The sequence below is a fragment of the Astyanax mexicanus genome, chromosome 1 (assembly GCF_023375975.1).
Source record: "Astyanax mexicanus isolate ESR-SI-001 chromosome 1, AstMex3_surface, whole genome shotgun sequence".
In the NCBI taxonomy this organism is placed as follows: domain Eukaryota; kingdom Metazoa; phylum Chordata; class Actinopteri; order Characiformes; family Acestrorhamphidae; genus Astyanax; species Astyanax mexicanus.
In genome coordinates this window covers 131,132,453-131,143,757 of record NC_064408.1, presented here as the reverse complement: position 1 = coordinate 131,143,757, position 11,305 = coordinate 131,132,453, and the positions used below count along the sequence as shown (strand labels likewise).

The window sequence follows — 11,305 nt, the reverse complement described above, 5'->3', positions numbered from 1 at the left end:
CAGAGCTTATAAAGAGAATATTAGTGATCACAATGTTCAGATCTATATTTTATTAGACTTTATCTTATTAAAACTGTTATTATCTCTCTGAATAAAATACGTAATAACTCGCTATATGCTCCAGTACAGCTGCACTCTTCCATATTATTAGTACCACTATCAGCATTTTCCTCAATCTATCAGTCTGAATTAATGTTGTCTCATATTCACATAGTACAATTTTTAAATCACACATCAAAGCATTCATGTAAAATTATATTTAGAGGAAAATCAGAGTAAATCTGAGGAGCTTAATAAAGTGTAATAAAAGTATTTTATTCACTGTAATCCAGCAGCCTGATACTTCATATAGTGAACATAGTGCAGCAGCTGTGTGTTAAATTAACCCTGTTTACTCTGGTAACACAAGCACCAGTTCACCTGACCCACAACTAAACTCCCACTAAACTGGATCTACTATCAAATTAAACCACGATCAGATCAACTGAAACACATTTAATTCACATTTTAATTATTTAATTATGATTTTCTTTTTCTATATCATCTATCAGCTGTGCTTTAACTGATAAAACTGAGTTCAGACTGAGCTTCGATTAGAACAAGAGTTTCCCAGAGTAAGATCAGTACCTCAACTATATACTTATATTTATAAAATGCATATATTATATATTTTAAACTTTACCATAATAATAAACTTTCTGCACAATTAACACACTTTTTGTATTGAGATATAATCTACTTTTGGTAGATGTTTAATAGAAATTAAGAATAGTGTAAATTTTACCTTTTGTATCAATCAGTAAAAATAATGTAACTATTTATTTCAACTTTACACAGTGTGATAATAAAGCTGAAATAATAAGAATTATAGATTTGTAAACTCTTCTATGTAAAATAGAGAAAGGTGCACTGTCTCCATCTAGTGTCCTTGGGATGAACTACATCTTATATAAATGCGCTTATAAAATTAAGCTAAAACATTATGACCATCTGTCTAGTGTTACTAAACATTAGGTAACTGGTTATTCTGTCTGGTATTTGGGTGAGGTAATGATGGTACCAGTGTAAATAAGTGATTCTGGCTCTTCACTCTCTAGCTCATTATTCCACACTGATTTTGTAGCAGAAATTGTTCGCTTCTATTAAAACTGATCAGAATGTTTTCCCCCACGAAGGGGTGTGGTTTTCCCACGATGATGTGATGTTCTCTATTTCTATTGGCTCTGAGAGAAGGAGGTGCTTAAGATTCTCCATAAAGCATTTCTACAAATGTACTTCTTCTTTTGTTCAATTTTATTTCTATAGCGATTTTTACAACCGAAGTTTTTACAAAGCAGCTTTACAGAGAAAAACAGGTCCACACCTCTTATGAGCAGCATCACATAGATGCTGATTATTGTGGAAAAACTCCCTTAACTTAAGAGAAAGAAACTTTAGGAGGAACAGAGTACAGTACAGAGAGATAATGTGGAGCTATAACTAATGTAACAGTACAGAGAGATAATGTGGAGCTATAACTAATGTAACAATACAGAGAGATAATGTAGAGCTATAGCTAATGTAACAGTACAGAGAGATAATGTGGAGCTATAGCTAATGTAACAGTACAGAGAGATAATGTAGAGCTATAGCTAATGTAACAGTACAGAGAGATAATGTAGAGGTATAGCTAATGTAACAGTACAGAGAGATAATGTAGAGCTATAGCTAATGTAACAGTACAGAGAGATAATGTGGAGCTGTAGCTAATGTAACAGTACAGAGAGATAATGTAGAGCTATAGCTAATGTAACAGTACAGAGAGATAATGTAGAGCTATAGCTAATGTAACAGTACAGAGAGATAATGTAGAGCTATAGCTAATGTAACAGTACAGAGAGATAATGTAGAGCTATAGCTAATGTAACAGTACAGAGAGATAATGTAGAGCTATAGCTAATGTAACAGTACAGAGAGATAATGTAGAGCTATAGCTAATGTAACAGTACAGAGAGATAATGTAGAGCAATAGCTAATGTAACAGTACAGATATATAATGTAGAGCTATAGCTAATGTAACAGTACAGAGAGATAATGTGGAGCTATAGCTAATGTAACAGGACAGAGAGATAATGTAGAGCTATAGCTAATGTAACAGTACAGAGAGATAATGTAGAGCTATAGCTAATGTAACAGTACAGATATATAATGTAGAGCTATAGCTAATGTAACAGTACAGAGAGATAATGTACAGCTATAGCTAATGTAACAGTACAGAGAGATAATGTAGAGCTATAACTAATGTAACAGTACAGAGAGATAATGTAGAGCTATAGCTAATGTAACAGTACAGAGAGATAATGTAGAGCTATAACTAATGTAACAGTACAGAGAGATAATGTGGAGCTATAACTAATGTAACAGTACAGAGAGATAATGTAGAGCTATAGCTAATGTAACAGTACAGAGAGATAATGTGGAGCTATAGCTAATGTAACAGGACAGAGATAATGTGTAGCTATAACTAATGTAACAGTACAGATATATAATGTGCAGCTATAACTAATGTAACAGTACAGAGAGATAATGTGGAGCTATAGCTAATGTAACAGGACAGAGATAATGTGTAGCTATAGCTAATGTAACAGTACAGATATATAATATGCAGCTATAACTAATGTAACAGTACAGAGAGATAATGTGGAGCTATAGCTAATGTAACAGTACAGAGAGATAATGTAGAGCTATAGCTAATGTAACAGTACATAGAGATAATGTAGCGCTATAGCTAATGTAACAGTACAGAGAGATAATGTAGAGCTATGGCTAATGTAACAGTACAGAGAGATAATGTGGAGCTATAGCTAATGTAACAGGACAGAGATAATGTGTAGCTATAACTAATGTAACAGTACAGATATATAATGTGCAGCTATAACTAATGTAACAGTACAGAGAGATAATGTGGAGCTATAGCTAATGTAACAGGACAGAGATAATGTGTAGCTATGACTAATGTAACAGTACAGAGAGATGATGTGGAGCTATAGCTAATGTAACAGTACAGAGAGATAATGTAGAGCTATAGCTAATGTAACAGGACAGAGAGATAATGTAGAGCTATAGCTAATGTAACAGTACAGAGAGATAATGTAGAGCTATAGCTAATGTAACAGTACAGAGAGATAATGTGGAGCTATAGCTAATGTAACAGTACAGAGAGATAATGTGGAGCTATAGCTAATGTAACAGTACAGAGAGATAATGTGGAGCTATAGCTAATGTAACAATACAGAGAGATAATGTAGAGCTATAGCTAATGTAACAGTACAGAGAGATAACTCAGTTACAGAGTATTAAACAATGTAGCCAACTACGCTACTTTAGGAATTGCACCCAAATATGTTAAATAGAGACAGGTTTGCTGGTACCCAAAAGAACAGCAAAGACAACAAACAAGTTTATTTAGTAAAATTCAAGCAATATCAAATAAAGAAGAAATAAATTTAATATTAAAAACAACAAGCTGCTTATTGGCACTTAACAGCACCTGTAGCTTTTCTAGTAAAGTAAAAAATCACAACAACAAAAAAGTCTCAAAAAATAAATAAAAACCCAACACAAACTTATACTACAATTCAACTCAGCAATAACATTTTGCTCTGGATTCACTTGAAGTTTCTGTTTCATCCTTTCCTAAATTGCACAAGTTCTGTCTGACAGCTGAGCTTTTCACAAGAAATCACTCAAATTAGAAAAAGACAGAAAACAGCAGCTTTATTTCACCAATAAATGCAGATAGAAACCATATCAGCTTTACTGCACCCATTTAATCAACATGGATGGAAGCGCCACCAAGAAGCTTCTCAAATGATCAGACGCCAACAATTCCCACTGAGTAATAAAACTGAAGAACTGGAATAAGCTGATCTCAGACCGACTTTCAGAGGAAGCTGCGGTGTCCAAAAAAAAAAACCTACTTTTATTAAACCATTACATTAATTAACTAAACAAATCATCAACCCTCTAAACAACAGATTAATTGTCTAAAAATCTAACAATTAATACTACTAATAAAATAGTGCTTTAATAAGAAATAATACTAATAATAATTCATCCTGTCACACATGATTGTGTATATATCTATTTAAGGTTAATGTATATTTATAATAATACAATAAATCTGCTCTTAATTTTATAAAAGAAGTGCTAATTTAAGTTTGGAGCTGTAGATCTGGTTGAGTGTGGTTTCTCAGAAGTGATCATGTGACTGAAGGAAACTAAAATCCTTCATAAGCGGAAGTGAAATCGACCACAGTAGCCCTGCCCTTTGCTGAGCTGTGGGTTTTATTTCTGCACTGGTTTCCATCTTTCATAACTTCCTGTTTACAACATTTCTCCCAGGTTACAAATACAAATATTGCCATTCAGAGCATTTATTTGCAGATGCTCAAAATAATGAAAACGGTACAGTGTTTTTAAACCTTAAATAATGCAAAGTTCATATTCATATAGAAACAACAATGCTAATGTTTCTAGAGTTCAGAGATCTATATTTGGTGAAATTATCCATTTTTTTTATCACAGCTTGCATGAAGTCTTTCACACTGCTTTTGAATAACCTTATTCAACTCCTGGCCCAAAAACTCAAGCAGTTCAGCTTTGTTTGATGGCTTGTTACCATCTTACATCTTACATGATTACATTCAGAGTTTTTTAATGGGGTTCAGGTCTGGAGATTGACCATCAATTTACCTAAATATCAGTTAGCAACTGCAGGACTACATCAAGTGACCTTTTTCAATGAGAAGCAAAGAAAAGCCAGGATGAAGTTTGTAAAACATCATAAGACTTGGACTATAGAGGACTGGAGTAAGATCATCTTCTCTGATGAGCCTCAAGGCTTTGCTCAAAGACCTGGCCATCAAATGTTTAGATGGAGATCTGCAGAGGTGTACCTGCACCCACTGTGAAACATGGTGGAGGATCGTGATGATCTGGAGATGCAAGGCTGGAATTGGGCAGTTTAGTCTTTGTGAATGACATGTGAATCAAGTTGCATACAAGATTATCCTGCAATAAAACTTAATTTATTCTGTTCTAGTAATGTTTCCCAACTCTGTTTTTCCAGCAGGACAATGTTCAATTCCACACAGATCAATTAAGGTGTGGAAGAAGGACCACCAGATCAAGATCCTGTCATTACAGCACAATCTCCAGCCCTGAACCCCATTAAAAACCTCTGGAATATAATCAAGAGGAAGACGGATGATCACAAGCCATCAAACCACCAAACTAAACTGCTTGAATTTTTGCACCAGGAGTAAAGCAGCATAAAGTTATCCAAAAGCAGTGTGTAAGACTGGTGGAGAGCATGCTGAGACAGATGAAAGCTGTAATTAAAAAACACCATTTATTGATTCTGAACTCTTCTTATTAAAATTATCATTCATTTGATAAACCACTCAACAACCGAAGCAAACAAACCATAACATTACACTAATTATTATAATAATACTAAACATACTAAACAATTCTGCAGGGGTTTTTACCTGATGGTGGTCGTGACGATATTTGCTTTGGTACTTTGGGCGTCCCCTCCCACCGTCAGTGTGTAGTCATTCTCCACAGGCTGCTGCTGCTTCTCTTGGGATTTATATATGTGTGTGTGTGTGTGTGTGTGTGTGTGTGTGTGTGTGTGTGTGTGTGTGTGTGTGTGTGTGTTATATAATAGTGAACTGCCTGGCCTCAGTGTCGAAGGAGCTACAGGAAAGTCAGCAGAATTTATACAATAAACATTTCATAGAATTTAATCAGACTTAAACGAAAAATGTAAAGAGATTTTTTTTAAACATAAAAATAATTCTCTGAACTAAATATTTCTAGTCAGCACAACTTCTAGTGGATTTCTTCAAAAGTTAAAATTTTCACAAAACACTACAAATCTATTATAGTAAATCTCCTTGTAAATTAGCGTATTCTAAACTTCACCGGTTTCCCCCACTTCACTGGATTTCTGTAGATCTGCTTCTGTAACTCTACTGTTCTCTTCTATTTCTACTCTGATCTAATACCTTCAGAGTCTCTAACAGATACAGAACTGAATTCATACTGCATCTGTGGGCTTCCTGTATGTAGCTGTGTCTGAGTTTGAGTTGTGAAACTGTTTCCTGTTACGCAGATCTGCTTGCTCTCTTTACTCATCAGTTTTATAACGGAGCTGCACTGAAGTCTGGCTTTAAAAGCTTCCTCTACAGATCAGAAGAGGTTTTATATGGAAAGTTTATGATCAGAATGATCTAAAAGCTAAATTCTATCCTCTGTTCCAGATCTAAAAGTACAGGAGTTTAGAAGCTGAGGACTAAAAGCTCATGGACTGATACAGCTCTGCTCACAGCAGGTAAGATCATTTCATTTAATTACACTCTTTATTTTTACTCTTTCTCTCTGGATTCTACAGGATACATGAACAATGTCTTTTAATATGAACTTTCTGATCTTTACTTTTAACACTTCTCTGCTACAGTTTCAATATGTACAGTTAATATTATCCTAAACTGGAGAATTATTTTATTAAAATGTAATGAAAATTACTGTGTTGTCTGATTCCTTTGTGTTTCTTTATGTTGTTTGTTTGACCTAATTCTCCTCAAACTCCCACTTCACTCCTGACCATCACTGATCCAGTAAAGCTTCCTAAAGAAGGAGTGGTTGGTGTTTTGTAGATGTTACTAATAACATTAAAACATGGGTTCTGTCCTCCTTCAGAAATCCAGGAACTTCTACATCTTTACCAGAAATCCTCCACTAAACCTGAATCTACTCTCCTTCTACAGGAGCAGTCCTACAGGATGGAAGGTGATCCACAAGTGTTGGAGGACGATCCAGATCAAAAAGGTGATGTAGCAGATGCTCCTCCCCCATTTTCTTTCCTTTCTCTTTCTTTCTTGGACAAGATCATCCATTTTTTAACTAATGTCTTATATAGTTTCTTATATTTAGATAAAAAATTAATAAATACTAATGAACAAATATTGGAAATCATAAGGTAACATGATTTAAGTTTCCTCTAGCGCTTCTTCCAGGTCCACTGTTGCACATTTTGTCCAAAACATGGAAAGAAAAGTGTTTTTAAAGAAATTTGCTGACAGAGAATAATTGATTGGTAGGTGGGTAGTAACACGCTACGTTTACTTAATTACATTATATTTTTAACACTTTTACTTGAGTACATTTGTGATGTCAGAAATCTTTTACTCCATTATATTCACCTTTGTTCCTCACGTTACACATTACAACTATAAGTAATGAGTCATTTTTAATTCAATGCACATTTTCTGTTGCTTAATTCAAACACATCTCTGAAAGCTTCCTTCAGGACCTTGTACAAGTCCGTTCACCAGGAGCAACATCTGTCCTGGGCTGAACGATTTTTAATGAGCCCCGAACCCGAATGCAATGTTTAGAGAAAAGACACCTAGTTTTCCTCACGTTTACATCGTCCTCTTGTTATAACGCATAGTTATAAGTGCTCTTCACACATCAGAGTTTACAGATCCGTCCCACATCACTCCCTACACCCTGCACTAAATCTACTCTCTGGAGAGGTCAACAACACACAGTGCTAAAGGTCACAGGGTTTTAAACAGTCATGGGTTTACAGCCCCACCCCCTGGTTCACTGAACACTGCAAGAAATTTGATACAAAAAATTCTGTCCATCTGTAATTTCGGAACGACAGCAGTATTTATAGTAATAAAGCTGCAGATTAACAGTATAACATTATTTAATTAAATATGTTAGACTAATTACAGCTTATTGTTGTTAGCAGGGCCAGGAACCACGAGAGACAATGCAGATTAGAAAACACAGGTTTATTATAAACACAGATCCAAAGCATCATACTAGAACGTAGTCAGTACACGGTAAAACATGCAGGTTAAACAGGGAAAGGCAAGATAGTAGTCAGAGGAGGAAACAAGGTCGGTAACAAAAATCCACAACAAAACCAGAGGGCTAGGCAAGAGAGAAAACAAAGAGCAGAAAAGGGTCGATAACAAGAATTCAAGAAAGTCAAGAAAACGCATCATAACAGTGCTAGAAAACTAGTTAATACTCGGCGAGGAACAAAGGGAACAGAGGGCTATTTATACAGGTGCAAACAGGTGTGGGAAATGTGTAATCAGAATGTGAGAAAGGCTGAACGCTGCAGAGTCACGTGTTCAGCCGAGTCATTGTAGTCCATGGGCTGAGATTGCTGGGAAATGTAGTCTTTGGGGGGGACAGTTGTCCTGAATAGGCAGACTGACAAAGTCAGGACTGACAATTATTCAGTTATTTAACAAAATAATCTTACTGATAAATATATCGACTCATCGTTTTGATAACTAGTAGCCAGCAAATACATCATATAAATCTCTTTGGGAAAGAAAAGAAACTCACCACTTGAATCGTTTTGTTAATCAATATTTTCTTACTTTTACTGAGGTGATAATTCAAATGAGCAGTTTTACTTCTACTTACATAAAGATTATTTTGAAGTAACAGTACTTTTACATAAGTTCTGCCTTTGGCTACTACTCCACCTTTGGTTGATTCTGATTTTTGACTGTGGAAATTTTGATACACTTGGAACTCAGACTTTTGCTTTCATGTGAACACAGATCAAACCAGTCCTGTCCAGAACACCACAACCCAGAACCCCACAGCTCCCAGTGAACTGGTCCAGAACACCACAACCCAGAACCCCACAGCTCCCCGTGAACTGGTCCAGAACACCACAACCCAGAACCCCACAGCTCAGACTGGAGGGAATGTCATTGCACCTGTTCTACATGGAAATGTGATTCATGGCTCAGTTCATATTCACACTGTAGCTGAATCTCAGCATGAAGGTAAATGAAAAATAAAAAAGAAGAAAAGATAAAAAAAAACTTAACTGTCTTTATCAGACACTGATTGTACACAAATGCCATTTTTTGTTTCTGTATAATTTTATCACACTGAGGTCACAGTTTTATTAAGATCTGTGTGATAAAAAAAATAGAATTATCATAAAGATGCAAAGCATATGAACCCTTAAACACATGCACTACTGCAGAGAGACATAACTAATTTAACTCTTAACTTTACTCATTTCAGAGTAATACCAAGACTTTATTAATACAAGACCACACACATACACCTATCAGCCATTACATTAAAACCACTGCTAGATAAACTGAGTAACACTGATGAACTGGTTCCATTCAGTAACACAAAAATGAAAGTGTGTTAAAGTTTAAACTATATTAGATTTAACACCCTTTTCTCTTTAAAGTCAGTCTTTAGTGTGTGTGTGTGTAATGTCGAATGGAGGTAGTGCAGTTGAACACAATAGACAGTGAACACCAGTTGATGTGCATAAAGTGAGGATAACTGATGTCAGCCATACACAAAGTGCAAATACACAGTTATATAATTATTTAAATTCAGCAGTGCAAAAGATATGTAAACAGTAGATGAATGAACTACTAGTGCAAAATAGGGTAGAACTAGAAAAATAGTGTTATAGGCATCAGCAAGTCTGAGAGTGTGACCATAGATGGGGGTGTGTCCATGGTGTGGCCAGAGTTGCCAGAATGAAAAAGTGTCACAGAGTCTTCAGTTTGCTGTGCTGAGAGGAGTTGAACAGTCTTATGGCCTGAGGGACAAATTAATATGCATTATTAATCTAAGACATGCAGCTTCTCCATCAGCAGCCAGAGTCTGAGTGAGAGAGAGAGAGAGAGAGAGAGCACAGTACCTAATGCTGTTTCTCCATCAGCAGCCAGAGTCTGAGAGAGAGAGAGAGAGAGAGAGAGAGTACAGTACCTAATGCTGTTTCTACATCAGCAGCCGGAGTCTGAGAGAGAGAGAGAGCACAGTACCTAATGCTGTTTCTACATCAGCAGCCAGAGTCTGAGAGAGAGAGAGAGAGAGAGAGAGAGTACAGTACCTAATGCTGTTTCTACATCAGCAGCCAGAGTCTGAGAGAGAGAGAGAGAGAGAGAGAGAGAGTACAGTACCTAATGCTGTTTCTACATCAGCAGCCGGAGTCTGAGAGAGAGAGAGAGCACAGTACCTAATGCTGTTTCTACATCAGCAGCCAGAGTCTGAGAGAGAGAGAGAGAGAGAGAGAGAGAGAGAGCACAGTACCTAATGCTGTTTCTACATCAGCAGCCAGAGTCTGAGAGAGAGAGAGAGAGCACAGTACCTAATGCTGTTTCTACATCAGCAGCCAGAGTCTGAGAGAGAGAGAGAGCACAGTACCTAATGCTGTTTCTACATCAGCAGCCAGAGTCTGAGAGAGAGAGAGAGCACAGTACCTAATGCTGTTTCTACATCAGCAGCCAGAGTCTAAGAGAGAGAGTACAGTACCTAATGCTGTTTCTACATCAGCAGCCAGAGTCTGAGAGAGAGAGAGAGCACAGTACCTAATGCTGTTTCTCCATCAGCAGCCAGAGTCTGAGAGAGAGAGAGAGCACAGTACCTAATGCTGTTTCTACATCAGCAGCCAGAGTCTGAGAGAGAGAGAGAGCACAGTACCTAATGCTGTTTCTACATCAGCAGCCAGAGTCTGAGAGAGAGAGAGAGAGAGAGAGAGAGCACAGTACCTAATGCTGTTTCTACATCAGCAGCCAGAGTCTGAGAGAGAGAGAGAGCACAGTACCTAATGCTGTTTCTACATCAGCAGCCAGAGTCTAAGAGAGAGAGTACAGTACCTAATGCTGTTTCTCCATCAGCAGCCAGAGTCTGAGAGAGAGAGAGAGAGAGAGCACAGTACCTAATGCTGTTTCTCCATCAGCAGCCAGAGTCTGAGAGAGAGAGAGAGAGCACAGTACCTAATGCTGTTTCTCCATCAGCAGCCAGAGTCTGAGAGAGAGAGAGAGCACAGTACCTAATGCTGTTTCTACATCAGCAGCCGGAGTCTGAGAGAGAGAGAGTACAGTAGGTCATGCTGCTTCTCCATCAGCAGCCGGAGTCTGAGAGAGAGAGAGAATACAGTAGGTCATGCTGCTTCTCCATCAGCAGCCGGAGTCTGAGAGAGAGAGAGTACAGTAGGTCATGCTGCTTCTCCATCAGCAGCCGGAGTCTGAGAGCGAGTAGAGTAGGTTGTCCTGTTTCTATTTTAGTAATAAAGAATAGAGCTCAGTTCAGTGTTTTGTGATTGAATTATCTGATATTGTTTCTTATTCTGTACTGCTGTGCTCTCTCTCAGGTGCAGCAGGTGGAGGACAGGTAATGAGTGAGAGTTCAGCAGCCTCTTATACTACACTGACTGCAGGTAAACTCATTAAATGATCGC

General features: G+C 37.2%; 1 protein-coding gene across 1 annotated transcript in view; it reads left to right on the top strand.

Moving 5' to 3' along the window:
• Positions 1 to 5,518: 5,518 nt before the first annotated feature.
• The window catches only part of LOC111196442 (NACHT, LRR and PYD domains-containing protein 12-like), a 167,197-nt gene continuing 161,410 nt past the window's right edge, over positions 5,519 to 11,305 (top strand). The window contains exon 1 of the mRNA XM_049479605.1: positions 5,519 to 6,379. The gene's annotated coding sequence lies outside the window, so the exon portion shown is untranslated. The remainder of the gene's footprint in view (positions 6,380 to 11,305) is intronic.